This window comes from Apteryx mantelli, chromosome Z (genome assembly GCF_036417845.1).
Source record: "Apteryx mantelli isolate bAptMan1 chromosome Z, bAptMan1.hap1, whole genome shotgun sequence".
Lineage (NCBI taxonomy): Eukaryota > Metazoa > Chordata > Aves > Apterygiformes > Apterygidae > Apteryx > Apteryx mantelli.
Window position 1 is genome coordinate 3,445,657 of NC_090020.1, and position 26,947 is coordinate 3,472,603.

At 36.0% G+C, this 26,947-nt stretch overlaps 1 long non-coding RNA gene across 1 annotated transcript in view; it reads right to left on the reverse strand.

The window, feature by feature from the left end:
- LOC106495017 (uncharacterized) overlaps positions 1 to 26,947 on the reverse strand; it is a 49,004-nt gene that overhangs the window by 16,492 nt on the left and 5,565 nt on the right. The window contains exons 2-3 of the long non-coding RNA XR_001294389.2: positions 22,084 to 22,126; positions 16,082 to 16,228 (exon numbers count right to left, since the gene is read on the reverse strand). This is a non-coding gene — a long non-coding RNA (uncharacterized lncRNA). The remainder of the gene's footprint in view (positions 1 to 16,081; positions 16,229 to 22,083; positions 22,127 to 26,947) is intronic.

Consider the following 26,947-nt stretch of genomic DNA (forward strand, 5'->3'; position numbering starts at 1 on the left):
AAGACAAAGAAAAAAGCCAAAGAAACTTTGAAATGAAAGTCAATAAATAACATAAGGACCCAGCATTCTCTGTGAAGTGGAGAAAAGGCAAAATAGTGTACAAAAGCAAAATATTTTGCTCTAATAAAATGAATGAAAATAAGTCCAGTAAATCTGCACTACAATTTTAGAAGTTTATGGTAAGAAGCCTTCAAAAGATAGTTTCCTATTCTCCAAAAATACCCAAATGTGTCACAAGCCACAATCACTGGACCTTATCCTGTCCCTTAATTATCCGTTTGTGTGAATTTGTCTAATTTCATTTCTTTTTGAGGTTGCTGATACTGTCTGCCTCCTCAATCCCTGGTAGTAATTAGATGCAGATATTCACAGTACACTGTGTAAAAAGGTAGATTATTTTATCTGTTCTAAGTCTGTTTCATCAAGTTCCCTATGGTTCTTTTATTGTGGGTTTTGGCAATCAAGTTCTGCATATCCACCACCTTTATCATTTTCTAGACCTCAGTCTTATCCCCTCTCAGCTTTCTTCTCTACAAATAAGAGTCACAAGTTTTTTAGTATCTCCTCATAAACAGCTGCTCCACTCAGTTAATTATATTAGTTGCCCTTCTCTGTCTGTTTTCTAGTTCTGCTATGTCCAAAAGGGAAACAAAAAGAGAAGTATTTCTGATATTATTTGAACATGTAGGTAAGCCCATAAATTACAGTAGCCTTGAGGCCAAGTGAAAGAAGGATGAACAGTAAAAATGACTCCTTTCTAACAGTGTAGATCCTGGCAATTTTCATAAATATTACGAAATTCAAATTCTGTAGCAGCATGTGTTCTATATGATGATCTGCTGCTTCAATTTGCTTTTCAGGATGACATATTGTGTCTACTTCTTCAGGAATTGTTTCAGACTACTGATGGGTGCTGAATAAATCAACCACAAAAAGTGTTTATTTTAAAGACTCATAAAAACTTTTAAAGAGGAATAAATTTAATTCAAATTTTCTATCATTAAATATTACAGAACTGAACTGATAGTCACAACATTTTAAAAGTTACTGTACCAGAAAAACATTTCACTGTTGCACACAAGAACACACCAAAGAGCCCTACAGAATCAGATACATGTTGAGTTCAGTCTGCTGTCAGGCATAGTGAAAAAAAGGAGAGAAAATTCATTAATAAGCAATTATGGAAAAGAACCAATTTTAAGTATATTTTTATCAGATTTGATTTTTTACAGTAACCTAAAACCTAAAACAATGTCCACTAGATATAGAATTTCTGAGTGATTCAGGATAAAGTACTTCACCAGTGTGTGCCTTATTTTTCAACAGTAAAGAGGAGAAAATTTAACTTTTCCTGACTTGCAGAAGCTCCAGTTTTATAAAATTATTTTCAGATATGACTGTATATATAGTCAGAGACAGATAAACATGCAAGAGCCTGGGTACTGAATCCCATTTTGCACTTAGCCTTACTGACACGTTGTGACAGTGTATTCCAAATACTGAAACGTTTACTGAAACAAGTGTACGTTAATTCATTCAAAGAATATTTCAGTATGTTTGGTGTTGCAAACCAGAGACTTTCATGTAATACTGTTTTCTTGGGGTCTTCTTTTGTTCTTATATTGATGAAAATTATTTTTCCTGTCTTCTGTTTGGTACAGTATGCAAAACAAAGAAAAGTACATAGAAGAACAACATGGTGTTATGTTTGATAATCTGTATATGTAAATTTAACAAAACAAAGGAAATTATTATGAAACTCTAGTTTTCACAGGAGGTCCTATATACTATTTTACTGTTATTTTATTATTCATAACAGGGGAAAAAAATCTTCCTATCTAAAGTAATGATAGGTTGGAATATACAAACATCTAAAAGTTACTGTTCCATGCCTTTATTAAGCTGGATTTCTTTTTCTCTGTTATACAAAAATGAAAATACAACGTTGACTGTAATCTGTTTTTTGTTCAAAATAATTTGGAGTCCAAATCCTGCTATGTTTACTCCCACCAAAAATATCATCCTTCTAAAGGCAACCTTGTTCCCTTTATTGGATTTCTTTGCACAATAAAATACCAGTAAATTCAAGCAGAGATACCAGAATCTGTACCTTTGATAACAATAAAATTATGTCTGGGAACTCTTGACAGTGTAAATGCATGTATAAATGGAGTAGAGGAATTAAAAGGAGTAGAGGAACTAGAAAGATGAAGACAGTATCATGGGTTGCATGCAAAAAAATCTTTCAGCGTGAAATTTCATATGAGTTTTTCAAATGTCTGTTTAAGTAACATAGAAAATGAAATGCAAAAACATACAATGCAAACTTTCCAATGTGAAAACATCACTAACCCTCTAAAAATAATGACCTTCTCCCTCAGTCCCAAAATAGCAAATGCTCCTAGATATGATTTTAAGAGCAGAAAGAATGTAAATCAACAAAGTATCTTGTTATTCATAATATATCTTACTGTCAAAGAGATCTGTTCTGTGCACTCACATAACTGATGTGCCTCAACACTCCCAAAAATCTCTCTTGCCATGACCACGCTATACTACAAGTCAGTATTGGACCTACCTGCAGCACCTCCCGTTGTCTGCCAAGGTGTCGCAGGACTTCCTAGTCATGATCCTGTGCACTTGCATACCCATCCTTTCCCTAAGGTTTAGACAATTGCTTTGTGTTTGAATGGTCCTCCATCCTATGTACCTTCTGGCAGGCCTGTCTGTCTATCTATGTTATTTCTTCAATTACAAATGAAGGTATCTGCATCCTTATGCTCTAACTGTATCAAAGTTTAAATTAGTTCTGCTAGGTCAGATGAACACAATCCTGATATTTCCCATTTTCTTCTTCATTGTTTTTTTGTCCACAGATTTGATGTCATTCTTGATTCAGAACTCATTTTCACCTGCTGCAGCTTTTCAGCTTGTTTATCAATTAATCTTCATCTCCTTATTTCATCTAATGCATAAGTACAAAACATTTCCACCTGCTAATAAAACTCAGTTTTCGGGTAGTATTTAGTTATGTATAAATCATCCACATATTTCCGATCTGAGTTCCAAAAGCTGGAAGATTAATTTTTCCCCACCAACCATCTCACCTATTAAAACCAAAGCAAAAAAAATTTTTTTTCTATTATTTTTATAGTTCTCTTTTTGTTTCATTGCCTTTTAAAGATCCTTTGTTATTACAAACAAGAGTCATGGAACCACCTTCTTATTCAGTGTTTTTTTCTCAGATTTTTCTAATCCGAAGTAAAGTGTTATTTACTCTCCATAGTAGATCCTATGACTCACAGAAAAGTCTCACAATGCCTTCAGAATTCACACTCTTAGAATGTTCTTGAAGAGCTCTGTGCTTTTATTCATTATATAGCAGCTATAGCAGTCCTGAGATATTGTGTTGGTGCAGATTTCAGCATACCAGCTTCTCATATCTCTTTCTTACTTGTGCCTTTCCAGCAAATTAATTCCTGAATATAACTAGACCATAGAAGTTAGAAATATAATATTGGTGGTAAATGTCCTGATGAAACAGAAAACAACGTTTTAATGATAAATGCAAAAATGAAAGAAAGACTGAAGAATTTTTTTACACATATTGATACTATCAGCAATAGTTCAATTTACCCTGAAACTAGTGGAAAATCTTCCACTGAATTAAGCAGGCAAGACTGGATATTCACAGTATATTTTCTCCTCCATACTGAGGAAGGTTGCCCATAGTCAGTTGTGCTACTGGAAAAAGGAGGACAGTCAATTTTCCCCATCATGTTTTGACACCTACTGAAAATTAGAAAAGTGAAATATAATTTCCCACTCATTCCTTAGGTAAAAAAAAAAAAAGGAGAAACTTTCACATATCTTTGCACATTTATAAGTGCACATCTACAGGGTACAAAGGAATCCCAGGAAGACATATTTTACTACTGTTAAACAAGCTGGTACGCCTATGTAGCAGTGCTGTATAGAGAAGTTACCTTGAGCCTCAGGAGTAGTAATATCAATATCCTCCTTGGCGGAACAATAAGCTCTTGTTCTGAAACTTATGAAAAGGGTCCACATCTCCATTGCAGTGCTTCCTAGTATAACTTCAATACTGAGGGTGCAATTTTGAAAACCATGCCAGAGAATGGTTTCTTGATAGTATAAATTTCAATAATTCCTGGTAATATCTGCAAATCTTCAGAAACTATGTCTTTCAAATACACAGATAATTTACAGGACATATTGATGAATAAAGGACTCCTACAGTTAGTTTCATATGATATTATATAATTCTTATATAAAGGCACTAATTCAAAATGCTTTATGCCAGTGTTTCAGATGTTGCATTCACCTGAATATCTCAGGTAAAACTATGAATTTCTTGCTTGAGACTTCATGGAACCTGATTAGCAGCTTTAGGCCTAAAATATGGTTCAGAATTAACTCTTTGTTACACTAATGTATTCTACAGATAAATTATCTTCCTAAAGGTAAATAATTCTATGACTTTCAGTTACAAAAATATTGGGATGCTAACGACAATGGAGAACTGATTTGGTTCCAGACAGAAATTCCTGAATTTTAATTATCAGCCTTTCTTGTGATAAATAGAAAAATAGTAATGATCAAAAGGGATAAAACAGGGGGACCAAGATCTTAGTTTCTTGCTTTCTTTACTAATCAGACATAAAGAAAGCTGCTAGAATCCTCATATAAAGAATCATCAATATAAAAATTCCTTGCTATCTTATTTAAAGAGTATACATAATTAATAGCATAAATAAAACCTGTCTGTAGCATTTTTAAAAATGACAATACCATAAAAAGCTTCAGCTAAAAACTATTTTTGTTTTTGTTTTTCCCCAGTAGGGTCTTAAGTAGACTTTAACATACCTGGATTTAAAAAGAAGAAATGTTGTTTGTTTAGACTAGTTAGAAAATGCTTGCATACATTTAGGGCTTCAGTACAAGCTAACTTCAAATTAAGAGAAAGAAGCCTGTTAATGCTCTCTACACTTCTGAAATACCAGCTCCCAGAGAGCATTAACAAATTTTGCAGTTACTTATGGAAAGGTTTTCATAAATATCAACTCTCTCTTTCGGTGAGATTCAGGTGTCTTAAAGTTCCTGTGTTTCCTCAGGCTGCAGAACAGGAAAAACTAAGCAAAAGGGCAGGTGAAAGTTGGACTTACTAAATCTGGGCCTTACTGATCATACTTCGCTGTTGTAGTATTAAACAGCTGCCTAAAGCACATGAGAAATCATAGGAAGACCAAAGCTCTTTTTAGAAGTGAGAATTCAAAGGCATCGACAGCTTTATTGCCAGATAATGACGTATGGAGCTTTTTACCTCTAGATAACTGTATGAAATTGTCTGAGGTCAGCAATGACCGAAAATTGTGACAATTAGAGGGCTGCTTAGTGGCTTATCAGAAATGAATTGGTGGCCTCATTCCAGTGCTCTATCATAAAATAATTATATTTAATGCTGATTGACACCTTTGATTGCAGTCATGGCTGAAAGGTTAAGACTGAATGAGCCTTGAAAATAAATTGCCCTTCAACCCACAAAAGTCAATCTTCCTAGTCAGAGCTGAGGCACATGTTAGAGTGTGAGAAAAATGCCTCTCTCTTTGCTCCTTCGATGGATAGAAAAAAATCTCTCTCCTACTAAATTCTGATTCCTTCCCTGCCTCCACTTAAAATGAAATAGAAAATGCAAGCCCTGTGGGAGGGTTTAGGTAAGATCTAATACATATTACTCTTTATTGTTTGCATTTCAGAAGGAAGCAAGATTTCAGACAGTGAATTCCTGTTGTGCTAACTGCAGTACAAGCCTAGGCAGCCAGACAGCCCCTTCTCTGAATTGCTTGCTATGAAAATATATAAGACAGATATGAGAGGCAAGAAGCATTATTACCAGTATTTGACAGGATGTGAGGTTCAGTGAAACAGTGAAGTGATCTAAGATGAGGCAGGTAATGTGTGGCAGAACAAGGAGCTGAAACATTAGAGTCAGGCCTATAAGTGTGACCTAAAGATCACCAAAGTAAGACAATTTGGGGTCACAGAGACATTTCATTACACAATTTCCTAACTTTCCATAGTGATAAGAAGAAAGAAACTGTGGTCCCACAAAAGTGAAATAGTGTATGCATGTCAATGTATTTGATGTGGTTCTAGCATCTGTGATACAAATGGAAATGAGAAACCTGTTGAGACTGCATTTAAATGTAAGAACAAATTAAATTGCTGCTCGTCACCTACAGTACTTGTGAGTGGCTAAATCCTATCAAAGAAATAACCAAATTAGAAGATGTCACTAAAGCAGCTGCACTTGAGTCAGATAAAAGACTTCACATGAGGAGAAAAAACAAGTCTCCCCTTCCCAATTGCTTTTTTTTTTTTTTTCCACAGCAGACAGAACAGTTTGCACTGGTAGTGTAAAATATGAGTAGTAGTAAATATATACTTTGAATATCATTTGAGAATGTCATGCTAATAAAACAACAGAACCAAAAAGCAGAATTATAGAGATCCTACATGATCCATGGTTAAACTGTGCTTACTTTGATGCAGTGGCAATTGAGAAAGAAGAGAGAGCTAGTATCTGTAAAAGACATGACTCTATGCTGGCAGACAGCCTTGACAGGAAATCCAAGGATTCAGCTTTCCCATCCCTTTGTGACTCCAGTTACAGTATATAGGTAACAGTACTGTATCTTAGACCTTGAACTGCAGCTCTGCAGTTTCAACTTCCAAGGAAAGGTGCACAGCAGCAAAAATTCACAACACAGCTTTTCCAGACAATGGACTAGACTGAAGTATTTCAAACATAAGTCTTGAGGTAAATGAAAACTGTCATTGCCTTTTTACTAGAAGGATGAAAGATACCTAGAGCAAAGCATGCTGATGCTCAGATGAAGCACAAGCAACATCAAGCTGGAACCTATGTACTCCATCTGCCTTTTCTTCATAGGACAACAAGCAACTTCTCTGGCTGTACATTTTGGGAGGTTAAAAGTGAAGTGGTCCTTTATCAGTAGTCCTGCTCTACAAATGGGGACGAGCCTTTTATCCTCTCTTAACTGTTCTTCAGAAGCTATGCTTTGCTGAATAACCTATGAACTGGAACTGTCTTTTCCTGGGTTGCAGTCATATAATTATAGACAATTTATTTAGCTCAACTTAAGATGTTACTACTTGTCAGCTAAGATGTAATAACTGAGCATGGGAATGTTCTTAGCCCATTTCAGTTGCAGAGTAAAACAGCTTAGCTTAAAACACCTTCATATTCATATACAGTCTTAGAAAAGCTCTTATTATATAATTAAATATAAAAAAAATGGAGAGGGCCCTAGATATCTTGACAGACTATCAGGATTACAAGTAACCAGTGCTAACTCTTTCTGGCATTGCTGAGGTGAAAGAAAACATTCCTATCTTTTTCTTGCTATGAGCCTTGCTGCCTTTCCACATACTATTTTACCAGAGGATCAAGTTCAAGATTCCTTTTTCTATGATTCTTTCTGCAATGTATGCACTAACTGGAGGGACTTTCAATAGCTTTGATTCTTAGTCACTGAAGATAAAAGAGAGAAATATGAACTCCATCTGGTTAGTACACAAATCCAAACAGATTGAAAGTATGCAATGCATCATATGCACATCACAAAGCAGAGAGTGAACATTTAAGTTACCATTTTAAAGTGTCATTCTAAAGAAATAACAAGCCCCCTCCCCCCCCCCAAAAAAAAAAGAGAAAGAATTAGACAGTATGATATATGACAGTTTGGTTAAAAGACAACATAGAAGCAGGAACTTCTCAGGTTTGACAGGAGAGACTTATGACTGTCCTCAGATGATAATGCATCAACATGCTCAACATGCAAAAAAATATATTCATATGGACTTAAGGCCAGACAACTAACCACTGGAGACATATGTATGAGTACAAAGGATTTTGAATCCAGATGGTAAATGTTCTTCAATCTTTTGAAAATTTATAACTAAGGAATCTAGACATTAGCATTTCTCTTTTCTCTAACTGATTATGCCCTTCTGGAGCAGATATTTCTACAATTTATTTTCATTTAAGGAGTTAGCAGCTTCATTACACTGTATTATTAAGATACCTGAAAGCTTGTAAAGGTATTATCCACAATTTAAACCAAGCTATCTTGCCATTTCAAAATATAGGTCAACTGGCATTCTGCATAAAATTAGATGAATTACAACGAATGAAGGTCCTTTCATTTTCCTGTTAAGATCTCATTTTGGCCCTGGATTGTATGAATCTTTTAAACTGGCAAGCTCTGAGAGTTATTAAAAAACAACAGAGCTGTATAAAAAAAATCCATATGTAAAACAAATCTTTTTTCCTGCTAATTATAGGAAGCGGAAGGAAATAAAGTGATATTTTGTAGGTGAAAAAAATGTATTAGCACACAGAGAAATCCTTTCCTTCAGTCAAATCTTAATCAAAGGTCACAAAAAGAAATACTTTTATACAGATATAGCTTATATACATTAAAAAGGAGAAAAAAAAGTACAGCTACAGGAGTCACAATATGGTCAATGACTATTAAGATATACCACGTTATAGTTTACAAATGTCTAATTTCATGGAATCAGTGTTCGTTTTCTAATTTCACAGAATCAGTTAGAATGAGTCACTACTTTTTCTTCCAACTGCAAATGTGATTATTACTGTGATAGAGTTGCAACACAAAAAAGATGACAGAGAAAGTCCATAGTTCATGTTGTGGCTTCTTTAAAAGCATAATAAAATGTGCCTTCACAATGTCTGCAGCCAGAATTTCTAATACTGGCATGTATATGTCTGAGTGATCTTTTTGTGGATTTTGCAAAAAGATGCCCATGTATGCATATAGTTTTTATATAAACCATACAAACTATACATATAGTTCCAGTTATGGAACTGTATTATGGTATTTGCTCCACAGCAATAGAGGAGTAAAGCATTCTCAGAATACTTCTTTGACCTTTCATTCCTTGAACAGATATCATTAAAGAAAGGAATCTAAAATGCCATACTATTTTTATACTAAAAATAGGCTACTCTTCAAGATAAATGGCTATTTGACATGGGGCCTAGCACTATCATACATTATAAGCAGCCTCGCTGATTTCACTGCAACTATCCACGAAAAAGTAGTTGTCAAGGTCACCAAAGGTGTCAGGTTCCAGCCTGAGGTATCTGTAAAACATCACAGGAACCTTATCTGAATGACTGAAATAAAGACAGTTGAATAAGTGTCATCCAATGTGCATCATATATAATGTCTTATAGCCTCAATCTCTATATTCACAAATAAGAAGGATGTTTAATAATGTCCATAACGTATAAGACAAACATGAAATCAAAGTAAAATCAAAGCAAAGAAGTGCTCCCTTAAATTATTAAAACCTTCAAATGTGAAAATTCTATTTGAAATCCCATATCCAAGATTATTCAGGATTCTGTACCTTTTAATTACCTGTAACTATGCTCTAAACAATCTCTCTTTTTTTGTGTGTATGTGTAAAGTAATCTGACACTGAGAAGAGTAATATGATTCTGACATTACAATATACCATCAGGTTAATTATTGATTAAACTCACAAAGTACACCCGTTCACTATTAAGAGCAAAATCTGGCCAGGAGTTTTAATGCACTTTCAGTCAGTGGGGAAATAGCCAATGACATAGGCTTCAAAATTCCTCAATTGCAATTCTTAGAAAGGCTACGTTGAGGACTATATATATATATATATATACTTCTGAATTCATTGTCTTCAAGCAAAGAATTTGCATTGCAATGGAATTTTTATTAATATTGTTTCTGCTTTTTGATGGGGGAGAAAGTTAATTTCAATCACAAACCTCCAGAACACAGATGTTGGTACAAGATATATGATATTTCATTTGTCAAATGTTTTTATGTCTTCTGCCTTTCTAGAGGAAAAAGGACAGATATTATTTGAACGACTGGGACAGCTCATGTGAAGCTGCTAAAACATGCCATTTCAAATGCTTACTTAGAGCCTTCTTAAAATACATATTATTTGTTTGACAGACCATGAGATTTTGTGCACATCTAGATTAGGAGCTTTATATGAAGCTGATGTTTAGCTTGCTGTATGTTAACTGCCAAACATATTTTCTTTTCCAAGCTGTAAAGACCTATCACTAGCTAGAGTAGCTTCATCAGATGGCATCAGCTAAGAATAGCGTGTTAGTCGTTCACTCAGATCTCATCACAGGAGGAAGCTCTTGTGATCTGAGATGTGTGCGAGTATGCTTCATTACGATGTCACAATAGGCCAGCCAATAAGAGAAGAAAAACAGACTCTCATAAAACCCAAAATGTAAAACCACGAAACTGTAAAAATAGGAGGTTCAAAAGTGCAATCTGCTTTTAATAAAAACACCAAACAATCAGATTACAACCTGAACCTCTGTTATGTACACAAATGTCCTTGAAAAAGAATGAGCTCTTTGTAAAGGTCCCATAAGAGTTTCTCCTGGTGGGAAAGGAATCTAACACAAATAGGATACTCTGACAAAAAGAAGTAGAAAAAGACCTTTATTTAAATATATATGTGTATATGCACTCACACTGCAGAGGGAAAGGTTGGGCACTGAAAGGAGTTACTAAAATAGCTTTGGCACATAGGAATCTGCTTTCTTTTCTTTCCTTATGTATCTATTTCTATGAAGTTATGAAATTCAGATGGGTCTACAGATTTTCAAGAATGCCTCAAAAATATTAAAAGGACATTAGACTCAATGCATAGGCTGCTGACTCAAGCAAGCCAGGTTCAGCTATACGTTGCTTGCCACAGATATGACTTTACTAAAGAAGCCACAGCATTATGGCACTTTGGCTCCCCTCATCATTAACAGGACTCTTGTGTTGACATTCTCAGGATCTACCTAAGCCTTTATCAGTTATGATTTTGTCTCATCTTTTTTGTAAGAACCTCTGTAATGAAATAATCTTGGCAACTTTCTCTGGGAGCTCATTTATTTTTATTAGTGAGCATGTCAATGTAAGGTACCTTTGGTTTCCATTGTTGAACTGCAGAATTTGCTAGGGAGTTGAAATTTAATGATTGATAAGGTGATAAAATGATGAATAGTAGGATAAAACCTGGGACATAAAAGCTGCATAAGAGAAATAAAGTTTGGAAGAAGCCACTTCACTTTTGACTGGAACATAAATTTGAGGAACAGTATTATGAGATTTCATTTCAACAAATACACAAGGACGTGAGTTTTAAGAGGCATAAGCACTGGATATTGACCTGTTCTGAGCTGATATGGCCCATTGTGCAAAGATGCATTGAAAAAATTCAAGAGCAGTAAGCCCCAATGGGAGCAACAGGTTATATTGCAAAGTGGAGGAATGGGCAATTCAACTACACTCCATTCTTGATCAAGCAAGCACCACTCTATCCATCTCTCTACATAGTGAAAGAAAATGGTGATAAAACTGTATGAAATCTACATTTCATACATACATATATCCACCCATCAGTTGGGTCAGTGCTTCAATACAAGAGATAAGAGCAGGTCTGAACCGTCTTTCTAGCTCTCAGGCAGGCTGGACTAGGGAAGGGCCAATTAATCTGCCTACGTTATTCCAGCAACTGTCCACTTTGCACAGATCTAACAATAGGTGGGGGCAACTGGTGGGAGGAAGTGATCTGCATGGGTGATGTTCAGAGATGCTTCCTGACCTTCTGTTCCACAATCAATGGTATTGAGATAGGAATAGTCTTCCTAAGTGGTCATTACTTTGTTTCCTCAGCTTGAGAAGTCTTTCATTACACTCTCATTCTTCCATTTTCATTTAATAACTTTATTAAGGCATTAAGCTAGCTTTCTCTTCCTGTTACTCCTCCACCTCCTGGACCTTCTCATACCCTTCCAGTTGGCAGTGAGGCGACAGAGGATGCTTTTTGCAGTCCATTTGCACAAGATCATAAGCTATCTGAAGCTGAGACTTCTTCTATGGGAATAAAATGGGGCAGAGGAAGAGAAGAGAAGGGAGGAAGATATCATCTTCCATGTCCCGGTGTGTCAGTATACTAATAGGATCAGAAGAGTGTGAATCCCAGTCCCACAGTGTTTACACAGGTAAAGAAGCACTTTCTGTTTTTCAGAGGCCTATTGAAGATCTTTACTGAGATTTAACTATTTAACCAGATTTGCCCTATCAGAATCCAAAAAGAATCCGATAAAATGAATCAGACAGCCTCAAATGGAAATGGGACAGAACATAAAGAAATAAATACATTTTCTTTCAGAAAGCCGGTGTCAGCATTTTATAGCTAAGAACTCAAAAATCTAGAGTTGGACTTACAACGCCTCTAATTGCATGAGACAGGCTTAATATTGTAAGAATTAAAAAAAAACCCTACAGTGGCTTTTAGGCTCATTTTATTTGCCTTCTAATTCTTGAGGCTCAATCTGTCAAGTATTTACATGGTTTACGAACCTAATCTTCCAAGAAGCCATCAGTCTCAAAACAAAATGAAGAAACCACAAGTTACATAATAGAATCATTACAAGTTCCAAACTTGATTTCAAAAGAGTGAAGAAGTAGGGGAAGGAATAAACCAAAGTGAAATGAAATTTGTCTAGTAATGGGTCTGAGTCTGCTGTTTAAGTTCAAAATATATTCAAGGGAGAGTCAGAACGTCAAATGAACAGTTCAACTCATTCCTGAACTCTCAGACATGCCTGCTCCTAAATTCATATCACAAGCATACTGCTGTAAACATTGCCAGACTGACTTGGAGTTATCAGTCTGTTACACACTCATAACAATCCTGAAGGAAGGATGTGGTATTATTATCAGTCACTTAAAGCCACCAGATCTAAAATGTAAGTTCGTCTTCAAACCTTTCCAGAAAGCAGAATGTAGTCAGATATTTTGCCTATCACATTCAGCTCTGTCATGAATAGTAAACGCAAAGTTTTCTTGACATGAATGCATCACCTTTTGGAATAATTTTCATTTTTCTTTAATACCCAGTCAAATATTCTGAGTTTGCAATGCACAAAGAAGTATGCAAGATATTATATTTAAGTTTTTCCTGTGTAGAAACTTTAAAAGGTAGGCAGTATTTGTTGAAAGCAGTGTAAGAAATTTTGAGCTAGGTTTGGTGCAATTATTTTTTATAGACATATCATAATAGCTTAAAAACAACACTGAAACCTGACATAGCCTTTACCTCTCAAAGACTAGCAGGTACTGCTGTTGAACTGAAGTTAAGCAGTGGAAAAAAAAATTTTCCTGTAAAAAGTCCCCAGAAAACAACAAATCTGTAAAAAGCAGTGTTTTATTTTACTGTTCGGGTGTTAATGTAAGCCTCCACACACTGAGAACACTCTCATAAAATTATCCCAATTGCGCATCAGGTGGCTGGCTTGCCTCTGTTCTCCCTCCAGCCCTGAAAAAACGCACTGGGTCTTGCATTCCATGGCAAATGAATAGTGCAGCTGTGCAGAGAAGAGGCAGAATAGTAAGATCTCTATTTAGTAGGTAACATTTTACAGCTTTTCACAGTTTCCTCCACATTTCATAGAGAAAAAATGATCTAAGGTTGAAATTTGGAGGGCAAGGTTTTGTTGGTCAAAGAAAAGAGATCTGTGGAAGGCACAGAAGTCCTTGGATCAACAAAACAATTTTCTGTGGCTAGTAATGCAATGACTTTGGAGAAAGGATTCCTCCCACAAGCTATTTGTAAAGCTCCCTCTTTTCTCCCCATTACTTCAACCAGCGAAGTAGCTTGGAAAGCTATTCAGTTTGAAACATGGTTTATCCTGGGATGTAAACTGAAAAATTTGGACCCTTAGTGTGACGACCAGTGTCAGGATGTTTTAAATATATTCGTTTTTTACAGTATAAACAACAAAAGACTTTTACAAGTGAGACACAGGAGAACCCCCCCACACACAGTATTTTGCAAAAAGCAAAATGAGATTGTCTCATGTGCTCCACATACCACACTCTCACAAAAGCAGTGAGGTAAGTATATGAAAATCCGAATCTTTAGAAGATAAGATAATCTAAGCACAAATAATGCCAATTCAACAGTGAGCCATTCCAACTTTACACAACTATCATCAGAATAAAGTTTTTGTAAGAAATACAGGCCTATGAAAGCATATATTATTCGGCTGTAGGCTTCTATAGGAAAGTAACTTCAAGCTAGAAATACAATCCAGCATAAGATACCATATTTAGCATACTTCTCTTTTATCACTAAGCATCATCATTAAATTTTCTTAACTCTATCTCAAAGTTGAGCTGTAGCACTGTTTTTTTCAAAACTGTTATGTCACCTAATTCAAGTCACTTATCCACTCTTTTTTCATTTATTTTCTGAGCTTTTAAAGGTAAAACCACAATGTGCAAAGCATCACTTTGGTAAAAATATTTAAAACAAATATATTTATTAAATAATTAGTTTTGAATTCAGAGGGCAAGCGTTACAAATACTGGATAAAACTGTGATCAGATTTTACCTCTAGCCACACTTATTGACTAGTATGTCACTTGCACTGCTATATACAAAATATGTAAAATGTATTTTCCCCAGTTGTTACAATAATAATTCGGTTGCAAATATCTTTTGCAGATAGTCAGAGCACCAAAACAGTGCAGCTACAGCATAGATGTGGATATGCCTGACATGACATTCTAAAACTAGAAGTATGGGAAAAGAAAGGTAAAGATAACTTGTTTACCCTTATGTCTAAGCTGATTCTTATGAATGAGATCATATCTGGAAGTTGCATAAGCAAGATCACAGGGCACAGCATCACCTGAACACTAGCTGACTGCTTTCAGACACAAACTGTATATTTGTATTATTGAAATCACGTTGACATTAGCTTGGAATTTGTGCACCTGCTTCCCTAGGCACATCCCAAGATAGTTTTAAGCATAGTTCCAGTAAAAAAAAAAAAAAAATTACTTCTTGTTCTTTACCATGCCAAAGGGCAAAACTTGAATGTGATTACCCTTGATCAGAGTCATAAGTATGAGGGCTACATACCAGGGGAACAACAGAATCTATTAAACAATTTAGTTCTTTGCTAAGGTGGCATATCACTCCACAGTTTCTAAGATCTTGGCATGAAAAGTTAAAAGTTACAGTAACATAGAGAAAACAGAAAAGCAAAATAAGACAAAACCATTCACCCTCTTGTCCACCTCTCTTGAAACATCTATTAAAATCAGACAAGATGGAGTTAATTTTGGTAATGTTTAAAAGTCTCCAGACTGTATCACTTTATGTTAGACTAATTGATTTCTACTGACTGCTCTAAGCAATGAAATAAATTATTTAGACAACAAAAAAAGAGTCTTAGCTAAACATAAAAAAGAATTCTCAGGATCCAATAACAAAATAAAATATTACACAAGAATAACTTTGAATTAAACATGCACCCAGGCCAATACTCCATACAAGTTATAGTGAGTCTTTTAATAGAAGAACAAACATTGTGCACATTACATTAATCTCGTCTTCAACTGTTTTCATGATAGTGCAGTGCCATCGGGTATAGTAGAAATACTTCTTGTTATACAGTGTAAGGAAAAGCAGTGTCAGTCTTAGTTTTGTCAAAAAGATTTTTTTGTAAAGAAAGCAGCTTATTTCACAATGTAAAGAGCTGTTCAGAGCACAAATTGCAATGGTTCTTTGCATTTATGCTCGTGGAATACAGATTTTTGGGGGCAGTTAGATATGATTGTGCAAAATATCTAGACTATTAATAACTCTAATAAGGTGAAAAAAGCATCTGTTTTAACACAGTACAGTGTAGTCATCTTTGTGTCTCCCTTTTGTCTGGAGGCATACAACCAATTTTTATTTTAACCTGATTTTTGTCATTAATACACTCAGGCAATAATGAACTTCTGTTTCAAGCCACAGCCACTACTCTGAGATGATAAATAAGATGAAACCCTGTTAGCAAGAAACTGTGATATATGACTCTATAAACAGCTACAGCTGAACTAACCCTGGAAGCTGTCAATAAACAAACTGATTTCAACAGACTTACCTGTTATACTGCTTTTAAAAGTCCAGTCCTTCCTCTTTACCATGCAAAGGTCTTAGCCACTGGGTGAAATCAAAATAGAGTATTTGATCATGATAATCCCAGTCAGTCATGGACAACAGCATCTGTCTCAAAATGCTTCAAATGAACCTGCAAGACACAGATATTCTTTTATTTTAATTGCAAAAAGGTCAACTGTGTCCTAGGATGAGGAGGCATAAGCACTTATTAAATGAACATGTTATAAGAGAGTGTATACAAAGCTATAAATATCTCCTGTTAAACATCAAGACCAGAGGCTGAGACTCATGTTCCAGAGAAACTGTTTTTGCTGAGTTCATGAATCTCTGTCATGTACTTACTGTGCCATTAAAACTGTCAGGATTAATAAGCAGCATTTAATCTAAAAAAATGCACAGCTTTTCACACATGAACCTATAGATCCCTTTTCATATGAATTCCAAAAGGAAGACAATACTTTGAACCAAAGAGAATCTTATCTGAGAAAAATTATGGAAAAAATCTCAGTGAACTTATATTTAGTTGTTCCATAAGGGCTGGGTGCCATTTCTCAGAGCGTCTTTAATAGAAAATACAACTCACCTGCAAGCAGACCCAATGCAAACCCAAACCAGTCATGTGCTCTTCTTTTGACTAAGAAAATGCATGCAGACAAGGAAAGTATTCATTTGGCATATTATCAGTATGTCTTTACTGCAGCCAATGAAATTTACAGTTTCATCTAGCAATCTGGTTCTGCTTAGTTTTAAGGTTCCATGAGAAAATTTCCTATGAATTAGAAGTACTCTTAGTAATTCAAGTGACTAAATAGTCACTGCTGTTAGAATCTCTACACACACTACTTAAGACTTTTAACAACAGTATATCTATAGACTTCACTAAAAAGATGATGTATGTAGGTCAGCTGAATCTAAGTACTAAAGATATTTTTCTCATCTTTGTCTTCTGTCACTGAAATCTCCAGACTAATGTACAGATCTCACAGGGAATTCCAGATGGCATCCAGATCATGGAGGATTCATAAGAAGATGCACTGATCTGGGTTTTTCCTCAAGAGTCCTAACTTATTATTTCAGACACTGCTGAAATGTAAACAGTGACTGAACACTATTAGTGAAAACCTACAAAATTCTGGATAAGACGTATTTCATGCCCTTCCCACTGACAAAAGTGTCCTCTTCTCAAGTTCTGTATATATATATTTTTAACAAAGATCAGGAAAAGGTGTGTGCAGAGGTGAAGAAGGGTGCATACATGTATGTAAGAGGAAAATAAAATATTCTACATGAATTCAGAAATATCCTCAATCAAAGGTCAGTAGATTTCTCCTTTAACTTTCAAAGTACTTCACTACCAGATTGACATGAAGTATGACTACTCAACAAACCAAACTTGTTAGACTGCAACAATTGAGCTAAAACCAAAGGTGCAGAAACAGAAGGTATTTCTAAAAAGAAGAAAACTGCACTTATCCCACTTTTTAAAAGATAGTTTAGTGCATCTGAAAAACATGAAAACAATGTTTCCAAGCATACAAAAATAATCAGATTTTCCATGATTTCAAATGGGAATGCAAGCATGTCCAGACATGTAAAGTTTTAGCAATGTACCCTAATCACAGTTCTGATCTCTCACATGCCAGATCAGATGAATATAGGAAATACAAAAGGTTAATAGAATATACTTTGAAAACTGGCTGAATGTCTTGCACCAAGATATTATTTGAACTTTGCCATCCAATTCAGTGTATGCACTGTTTGATGTATGGTTCTCCATGATCAGATGCAGAACAAATTTTAATCAGACAGAGGAAGAGACACACTGATATGTCTCAGAACCAACCTATTATCAAACTACGAAGTGCAGCAGGGAAGGATGTTTTTCGTTGTTTGTTTGTATTTTTAAGCTATCATCTCCCAAGTGACATCTCTGATGAGGTTGCAAGAAAGCTTTCCCTAAAAATGTGACATTATAGACATGTAAAGGAGACTGAATAAAAAAGTAATGCTCTTATGAATATCTTTCAGGAAGACAATGGAAAATTGTTTCATTCTATTGTTGCTTTAAAGTTCTCAAAGTATAACAGAGTCTGCATGGACAAAGTAAAACACTCCAAATTTTCCTCCAGAGTTGCATGATATTTTTGCATTTTACAGTGTAAAGAGCACAGTTGGTTAAGACTTGGAAAAGTGACTTGATACAACAGTTGGTTATGTTGCCATTCAAATGGACCTCAACAGGCTGGAGAGATGGACAAAAAAGAACCACATAAAGTTCAGCAATGGGAAGTGTGAATCACCTACGGAGGAATAAGCCCATACACCAGTACACGGTGGGGACCAATTGACTAGAAATCAGCTTTTCATGAAAGGATCTGATGGACAAGTTGACCATGAGACAGCAATATGTGTTGTGGCAGAGAAGGTCAAAGACATCCTGTGCTGTCTCAGGAGGAGCATCAACAGTTGGTCGAAGGAGGTGATCCTTCCCCTCTACTCAGCACTGGTGAGGCCACATCTGGAAGACTGTGTCCAGTGCTGGGCTTCCACTAGAAAACAGACATGAACTTGCTGGACTGAGTCCAGCAAAGTGACACAAAGATGACTGAGAGAATGGAGCATTTCTCCTACAAGGAGAGGCTGAAAGTGCTGGGATTGTTCAGCCTGGAGAAGAAAAGGCTCCGGGGGGTTCTTAGCAACGTACAAAGTACCTGATGAGGGCAGCAAATAAGATGGAGACAGGCTCTTCCCAGTGGTATCCAGTGACAGAATGAGAAACAATAGGTAAAAAATAAAATGCAGGAACAAACAAAAAAAAAACAAAACAAACAAACAAATGAACAAAACATTTTTCTGTGAAGGTTGTGATGAAGCACTGGAACAGCTACCCAGAAAGTTGTGGAGTCTCTGTCCTTGGAGATATTCAAAACCCAACTGGACACGACTCTGAGAAACTTGCTGTAATTCACTCTGCTTTGAGCCTGGGGGTTAGACTAGATGATCTCTTGAGGTACCTTCCAACCTCAACTATTCTGTGATTCTGTGAAATCTTACAAAATGGTCTTTAGAATGAAAAGCCTCAGTAGCTTTTGCTTACTTCTTATTACCTTGAAAAAAATCAGTGTAATCTGTTTTGTAACAGTATGTTGTTTTATAGCAATAAAGAAAAATTTGTTTCATCTCTGTACTCTATCAACATTGTTTTTAGTGCAATTATATTGACTGTGACTTCTGAAGTCATGGACATTCAGCAAAACTGGTATTTAAAAAAAATCAATCTGTGCAAGAATAACATGTCACTATATATAACCCTGTCCCTGCCAACACTATTTTAGTATGAAGGTATAATATTATCATGAATTTCATTCTCTGCTTTTTCTTTTCTACCATTACTACAGTCCACTGCAGAACTGAAGTAATAACACTAGTGGGACAGTAAAGCTAAAGACTGGAGGATACTTTCCAAAGCAGAGTCCCACAGAACAAATGCCTACTGCCACCTAATGGAAGTCAGGAAAGTCAAACAAGCAAGGCACACTCAGCAAGCCTGTGCCTTCTGTAGTATTTCTACTGCTGTGAAAGCAAAACCAAAAAATCAGTAGGTGATATCTTGCACCCACATTGTCCAGATGCACGTGGCTGAAGTGGATAGGTACAGAACCCCACTGCAATATATTCAGAGGCTTTGTGACCTTACCAATGACAGTAGTCCACCTTGGCTCTGTCCTCTGGAGTTGAAGCAGTATGGTGACCTAAACCTCTTCTCAGGTTTGAGGAGTACCCTGCTAACTGCAGTGTTAGCATTTTGCCAGTCTTGTTTTGCAAAGCCATGACTATGCCTAGGTCTCAACACAGAAACAAAGGAGGGATGTAGGGAACTGTTCTTTGTCAGGTTCCAACATAAGTCCATTAGTAATGCTGACTATCTGTAACTCAGAAGCAAACCAGACAGCCTCTTCTGCTCTGGTTGCTCAGAGATGATCCAAGGAGAGATATTCATTGCTCCCTCTGTTATTTTCATATTATTTCAGTAGTGATAATGGAGGAGGAGGACAGGTTAAGAAGAGTTACTTCCCATGCCACACAATGTAAGTGTGTGAGACACTAACTGACCCTCAGGTTTACCATTTAAATCAAGAGGACAGGCAAAGGATGGAGAAATGTATAGTGGACTAGAAGAGAACACAGATGCAGAAAATATAATTTCAAATATAATAGTTCTGATAATTTTTACTAAATGTTGGTGCTGGATTTTCAGTCCTTTCAGTCGGTTTGTGACAGAGGTGATGCTGAACAAAGCAAAGGAAAAAATTAAGAGCTGTTGGAACAAAGAGAGAGAACTTTCAGAATAGAAAGAGTCTGCTGACACCATCCAAACTTACCACCATAGGTTTGGGTGACTTTTTGAAGCTACAGTACAGGGTCAAATAAAATCCAACCTTGTACTGATACAGATTTAGTGTTGCTTACAGTATGTGTATAGTCACCAACTAACATGAGTTGCAAAGGCTACAGGCTGCAAGTGTCAAGTGTTTTAGGTTATTGCATTGGAAGAATTACACCAGTAATTGCTCCATGGAAGAATATGCACCCATAAGAGTCACATGGTCATGCTTTCCCCAGGAACTGTCTGACTTTAATCCTCCTCAACCTGCCAACAAAAATTGTTATTCAAATCCAAAATTAATGGTATGATCTCTGCAATAACCATCTGCTGAGAACTGGCCTGAAACCATCAAAATCACATATCAAACAGTTATCATATGCTAATCTCCAGGTAAGAGCACCTTACCAATTACTTGGAATTAATCAGTCAGAGACACTGGAGAACTCTTCTTTTCCGACAAGAATGGTGCATGGACAGTGTTACTACTAACTGGCTTGGATAGTTTTACTGCTGGTTGATATATTGTCTGTTGATGAAATGGAATCTGCCAGTTTTACAGTGGCTGACAGAGGAGGTGTGTCACAGGGGCTGTCAATTGCTCTGAATATGAGCAACAATTCCAGTGGGCCTTGAATGAAGCATTTGACCTACATGTGTGCAGACCCTTTGCTTATATGCAATAACTCTGACCTATCTCAGTCCCAACACAGCTACTGCATGAACAGTAGTTCTGAACATAGCCATTCATTATTTCTGACAATGATGTTTCTATCATAAGCCACCTGGCAACATATATAAAAGAAAGAGTGGGAGACCTTTGCCAGTTGTGGGCTGGGGAGGACAGGGAATCTTGAAGGTCTTTGAAGACCTTGAAGAGTGGAAGCATGTAAGCAATCATTCATGCAGAACAGGGAAAATATAATAAACATCAAAAAATTTCACTAAATAGTTCTCCAACTATATTCATGTTACTTTCTAACCTCTAGTGTCTCACTCAGGTGCATGTAAAGCACAAGCAACCTCAAAATCAAGCCCTAAAAATGAAGAAGATCATTTTAGTTTTACAAATTGCTGTATTTTTGTTCTCTATGTACTGTTTGGGACTTTAGAGTTCCATCTCTTCCTTTTTTTCTCCACAGTCTTGGAACTAGAGCCTCATTTTATGCAAAAAAAAAAAAAAGGCTGAAATTCTAAAATAATGATCCAGTTCTAGGAATGGGGGTTTTAATGCACTTTCTGTTAAAACCTAAAGTTCAATAAATAAAGACTTAGTAAAATCATGAAGAGATTACATTGCATTTTTTTTTCAGGTTTCTTGATTTAAGAGTGCAAGTCACAAAACAGAACAAAACATATAAGCCATGAATGAGTTAAACCTGTTCCATCCAGTTAGAGTGGTGAGATATGTGATCAGCTTGCCATGGTCAACCAAAAGAACATGATGTGTATTCTAGCGCTTCCATGCAGAAGTCTTAAAATTTATATGCGTAAGACTAAAAACATTCAATTTTTAAACTTTCTTGCAATATAACTATGAACAGTAATACAAGATATATTCAGGCCAAGTTACTTTACTACTTAAAATATAAATAACATACCTTAACACTTAATGGGTGAAAGTCCTGAAGATGATCAGTGCACCTTTGGAAATAAAATACACCTATTAAAACTTTTACAACTAATTTAATTTAGGAGAGAAACTCCTGTAATCTGAAACTCTTTATATAACATAGGCTGCATTATCACAAGCTTCTTTATCACCCAGCAGCATACTCCTTTCTGACTTAGAGCTACCTTCAAGAAATAAGTGTAATTTGTTCAGTCCCTCAGTTCCTCTTTTGAGGTTTTCAGGAAGGACATCTGTCACATTCAGTCCTGTCCACTACAGCCTCCTGACCTGGACTTCAGATCATTTTTTATTACAAAGGCTAGCAAGATATCTTTTTAAAGCAACTATTTTAGGAAGCACACATCAACAATATTTTGTATTCCTTCTGCAGCACTGTTTACTGAGGCAGCAGTTAGCCAACAAACACTGTTCACAAATGAATACAGATATGAAAAGTGACAGAAAATAACATGAAGGGGAATATAACAACTGAATTCATCCCAGTTTACCAATGTTGATGTCAGAGCATTGGACAAGTTATTATAGAGCAAAGCACTGGGAACTGCTTGTTCTGCAAAGGAATGACATGGTAAACCTTTTCGCATTCTAACATCTATCATTTGCATAAGCTTTATAAAAGACACCACTATTCTCTCATATTCTATTATGGAAAAATCTTTGGAGCAGATCCTTTGCTCCAGCACATTTAGAATGATTTCAGAAAAGTGGTAACAGTTTATCACATCTCAGGGTTTTACCCCATCAGTTCAAGACATCAAAGCTCTCTTGATCCATATGCAATTCTGGCATATTTTTTTGGAAACTAAGAAGAAGCTAACTTCTCTTCTAGCCCTTCTCTGCCATCCCCAGGTCACCTGTACATATATATATAGCACTGACATATATTTTTTCAAATATTGATTTAAAATTATCACCTCACCCCTTTGAAAATTTCATAACTCACAAAAAATTGGAATTGTTACCTCCAATTTTCTAGAAGTATAAATTACCCATCATCCATGAAATCTGAGAGAGCTGTAGTCTAACTACTATGCTGCTATTCTATTACTGAGCTTGCTTAATTACAATATAAATAGAATAAGAATGTTGTTCATCTCAGTTTCACAGGGTTAACTGCTTTATAACTAATTACATTGTTTACAGCTGTGGTGGGTAGACAGTGGAAGATTGGTGAGGTGACAGGAGCATGCTGACCGATCAGTTATTCCAGCTGCCAAAACACTTGGTGTGCAGAACCCATAAGGAATGGCAGATCACAACCTTTAGACCGGCACCACATAGGCATCAGTCTGGACTTGTGTACTCCTAAAGAATTATTGCTTCCCTTGTTATCTGCAGCATATGCACAGTACCCCATATTGTAGGCTATTAATTCTCCTTACACTCATGCCTCCCTGAACTTGCCACGGGTTGACGCTCTGCAGTGCCTGGGACAGCCCAGTTGCTTCCTTGCAAGGTTCCTGGGGTTCCCCTCGTGTTTTGGGGATTTCAAGGTAATAAACATCTAATAACCAGAGTAGTGTTTTCTACCTCTGTGTATTCCAAGTATCAGTTACCACCATTAATACCAGCGAACATCCAAGATATTTCTTTTAGATTCATTTCATTAAAGGATCTCTGTAGGAATCATTACAGTGATGTAAGAAACACAGTCAAAGTAATCTTGTCACAACAGCTGGTGCTTTATTGGCTGTCGTGAAGAGAAGAGTATTTGCCCAGCTTCAACGACCTGGCTTCTAACTCCCTTGCTGGGGACGAAAGACAATCCAAAATTCATGTATTCTGAACTTGGCCACACATAAGAGGTTTGCTGATCTACACCATAAGTGATTCAAGATTAATCTTCACTGCAATTCCAGATCATACCAAGCCCCATTCTCAAATTGCCTGAAATCTTCAGTTTATTAGATAACCCCTGAAATTCACAGACATGATCTCAAAGAGAGTGCTTCTCATAGGTAGCTAACTCAACAGTAAATTTTAGTCAGGTATTTATGTCTCAGCAAAATGCTTATTAGAGATAAGTTTGATTTTTCAGTATAGAAGAATGACATTCTTTTCCTGATATATACACTTGTGTATACAAATCCACACACTGATATTTATTTAATTTAAGAGACGCTGGAACTTCTGGCAGACAATTTGAACTGTATTAACTTGCACTTAAGAAGGTAAATTGTATAATGATTTCTGCAGAAATACTTTTAAATCTCAGAAAGGCGATATTTAGTAGAAACCAAACTACAGTTTATGGATTTGAATTAATCAGATTAAAAGTATACCTGAAACTAATGAAGGAATGTCAGCAAAGTATACCTTTCTTTTGGCATAATCAGAATAAGAGGAATGATTTGGGAAAAAATACAGGGAGTTCTTGTTCAATGGTAAGAAAAATGTCCTCCTTAAAGTAAAGACAGCTCTGAAAGGCAAATGTATTTGTGGAATATCATTTTTATTAACTATTGTTCATAAATAATAGAATATCTATGTTTCTACCTCTTCTGTAAACAGAGAACTTAGTGTTTCACACCAGGTTTCTTCCAATACTGCTATACATTACAGACTTTTATTTTAATTCTGTATGTTGAAACAGATCTTCATTATTTCTTTTGTCAGAGTGCTTTAAAAAACCCAACTTTTAGTCACGATATTACCGACGAAATGTTCTTTAAGCATTCAGGACTAGCACTGTAAGGACGGTTTAGATTCTTCAGCTGAGTTAGCACCTGGTGCTAAAAGATGCTAGTCCAGTCCAGTTCAAGTCAATGGTTACTAGTGACCTCCCAATTGGTGGTCCTTAAACTCATATTGTCTTATTTTTGACAATAATGGATGTCTGTTTAATATGCTGTCATTGATGTAAGCGCCATCAGCTCCAGTAATCACTGATGTGAAAATAACCAATGGTCCTCAGTGTTGACTACATTACATTTCACTAGGACACATCACTCATTAAAATTCATGTTTCTTCTGAAATATTTATTTGACTCTAAGAAAGACTTCCACACACTTGAAACAAAATAATCTCACAATAGACAAATATACTTCATGTGCCTAGTCAATTTATTTTGTCTCAAGAATTAATTGTAATTATTAATATTTGCTTTCTGACACAGTTTATTCAAAGGCACAAATAAAAATCCTGATTTGTAAAACCAACAGAAAGATAGGCATGTCAACATGTATACACCTATCACTTAACTTTTCTCTGCCTGTTAATAATGACCAAATACCTCCTCAAAGCACAGTGATGGCAATGATGGAGCTGAGACAGTCTTGTCTTAGTGAGAGAACCAGAGGCACAAAAGCTGCTTTACTGAATCAAAAAAAGTGCAAAGTTTTAGTGTTCAGTTGCTTAAAGGTTTTCCAGATTTCATCTGTCTGAACTGAAGTTTAATATGGCAGAGGTAGGTCCAGTTCTGGCCCACGGTTTTTGAAAGTTTCAGTTCAAATGATTCAATGACTTCAGATAACCAAGATGTGGAAAATCAAAACCAAAATGAAAAAAATCATGTTATTTGGGCTTTCTTGGAAAGCTCCATCAAGTTTTTCTTACAATTCTAGTGTTCCCATCCTTCAGAGAAATCACTTCATATTTGATGATTTTGCCGCAGATTTGCCATTTTTCTGACCCTCTGAAAACCCAGAAAATGTAGTCAGCTTAAGTCGGGAATGTTTATTATTCGAGTGTGAACACACTCAGTAAAGACTGAGAATATACATACTGTCTTGAGAAGTTTAACTCCCTAATATTATTCAGAGTTGACTGGACAGTCCACATGCCACTTCCATACCACATGACAATTCCAGGGATATGTTTTTCCTGCATACATTTACAATATAAAACTAATTTTCCTTTGATGCTGCAGCTCTTGACAGTTCCAGGCAAGCTACAGGTCTCTTCTGGGCTGTTCTGTGAATATTTATAAAACACTTTGCATTGAAATGCTTCATAGAAGAATCAAGTATCAATGTGTACTCAGGTATAGTAAAAGAGTTCTATTTTATGTACCAGCAGGATAACGTGAATTTCATTTCTTTTATCCTAATCTATAGGCCTTATTTCCTACACTGAAAATGATGGGAAATCACCCAGTCAGAAACAGTCAGCTGAATGGTCAATAAATAAAAATTTCCTTAAGTTAACACAATTAGCAAAGGCATAGTTCTCAAAATAACTAAAGGATAATTACTTAGCTTGTTTTGTGACTGAAGAAGAAAGATTTTGAATGGAAATTTAATAACTGATTTCTTATCATGTACTTGATGTCAAACAGGATCAAACAACTGAGTGAATTTATATATTCAGATGACATATAATCATGCCTAGTGTACTGATTACAAAAGCAAGAAAACAGGATCTTGGGTGCTTATTTCAAGGAATAATGATGATACTCATTTTTAGCATGCAAATGCAGGTACAGTGTTGCAACTGCAGGAAGGTGAAAATCATTCAGGCCCAGTGAATTTACCTGCTTCTCTTGAAAATTTTGCAGGAAGGAAGAGCATGTGCTTCCAGGATTCTGTCAGCAATCTGCTTCAACACAGCCACAGAATGCAAACTGGAATGCATTGCTAGCAGGATGTGCTACAGGAAGGTGCAGAACCAGCAGATCCAAATCTTGGTCATGTCTTACCCCTTTTTGTATTGTCTAGATTTAAATAGCATCAGTTCCTTACTTTTCTCTGCTCATACAACAACCTCCATAACTTCGTGATTCTTAGTGACCTTCACTCATTCTTGACTGACTACTACTTCATATGTTTTTGCAATCTTTGAAGCAATACTGCTGTTATCAGCGTATATCCACTTGAGATTGAGAACAAGTCCA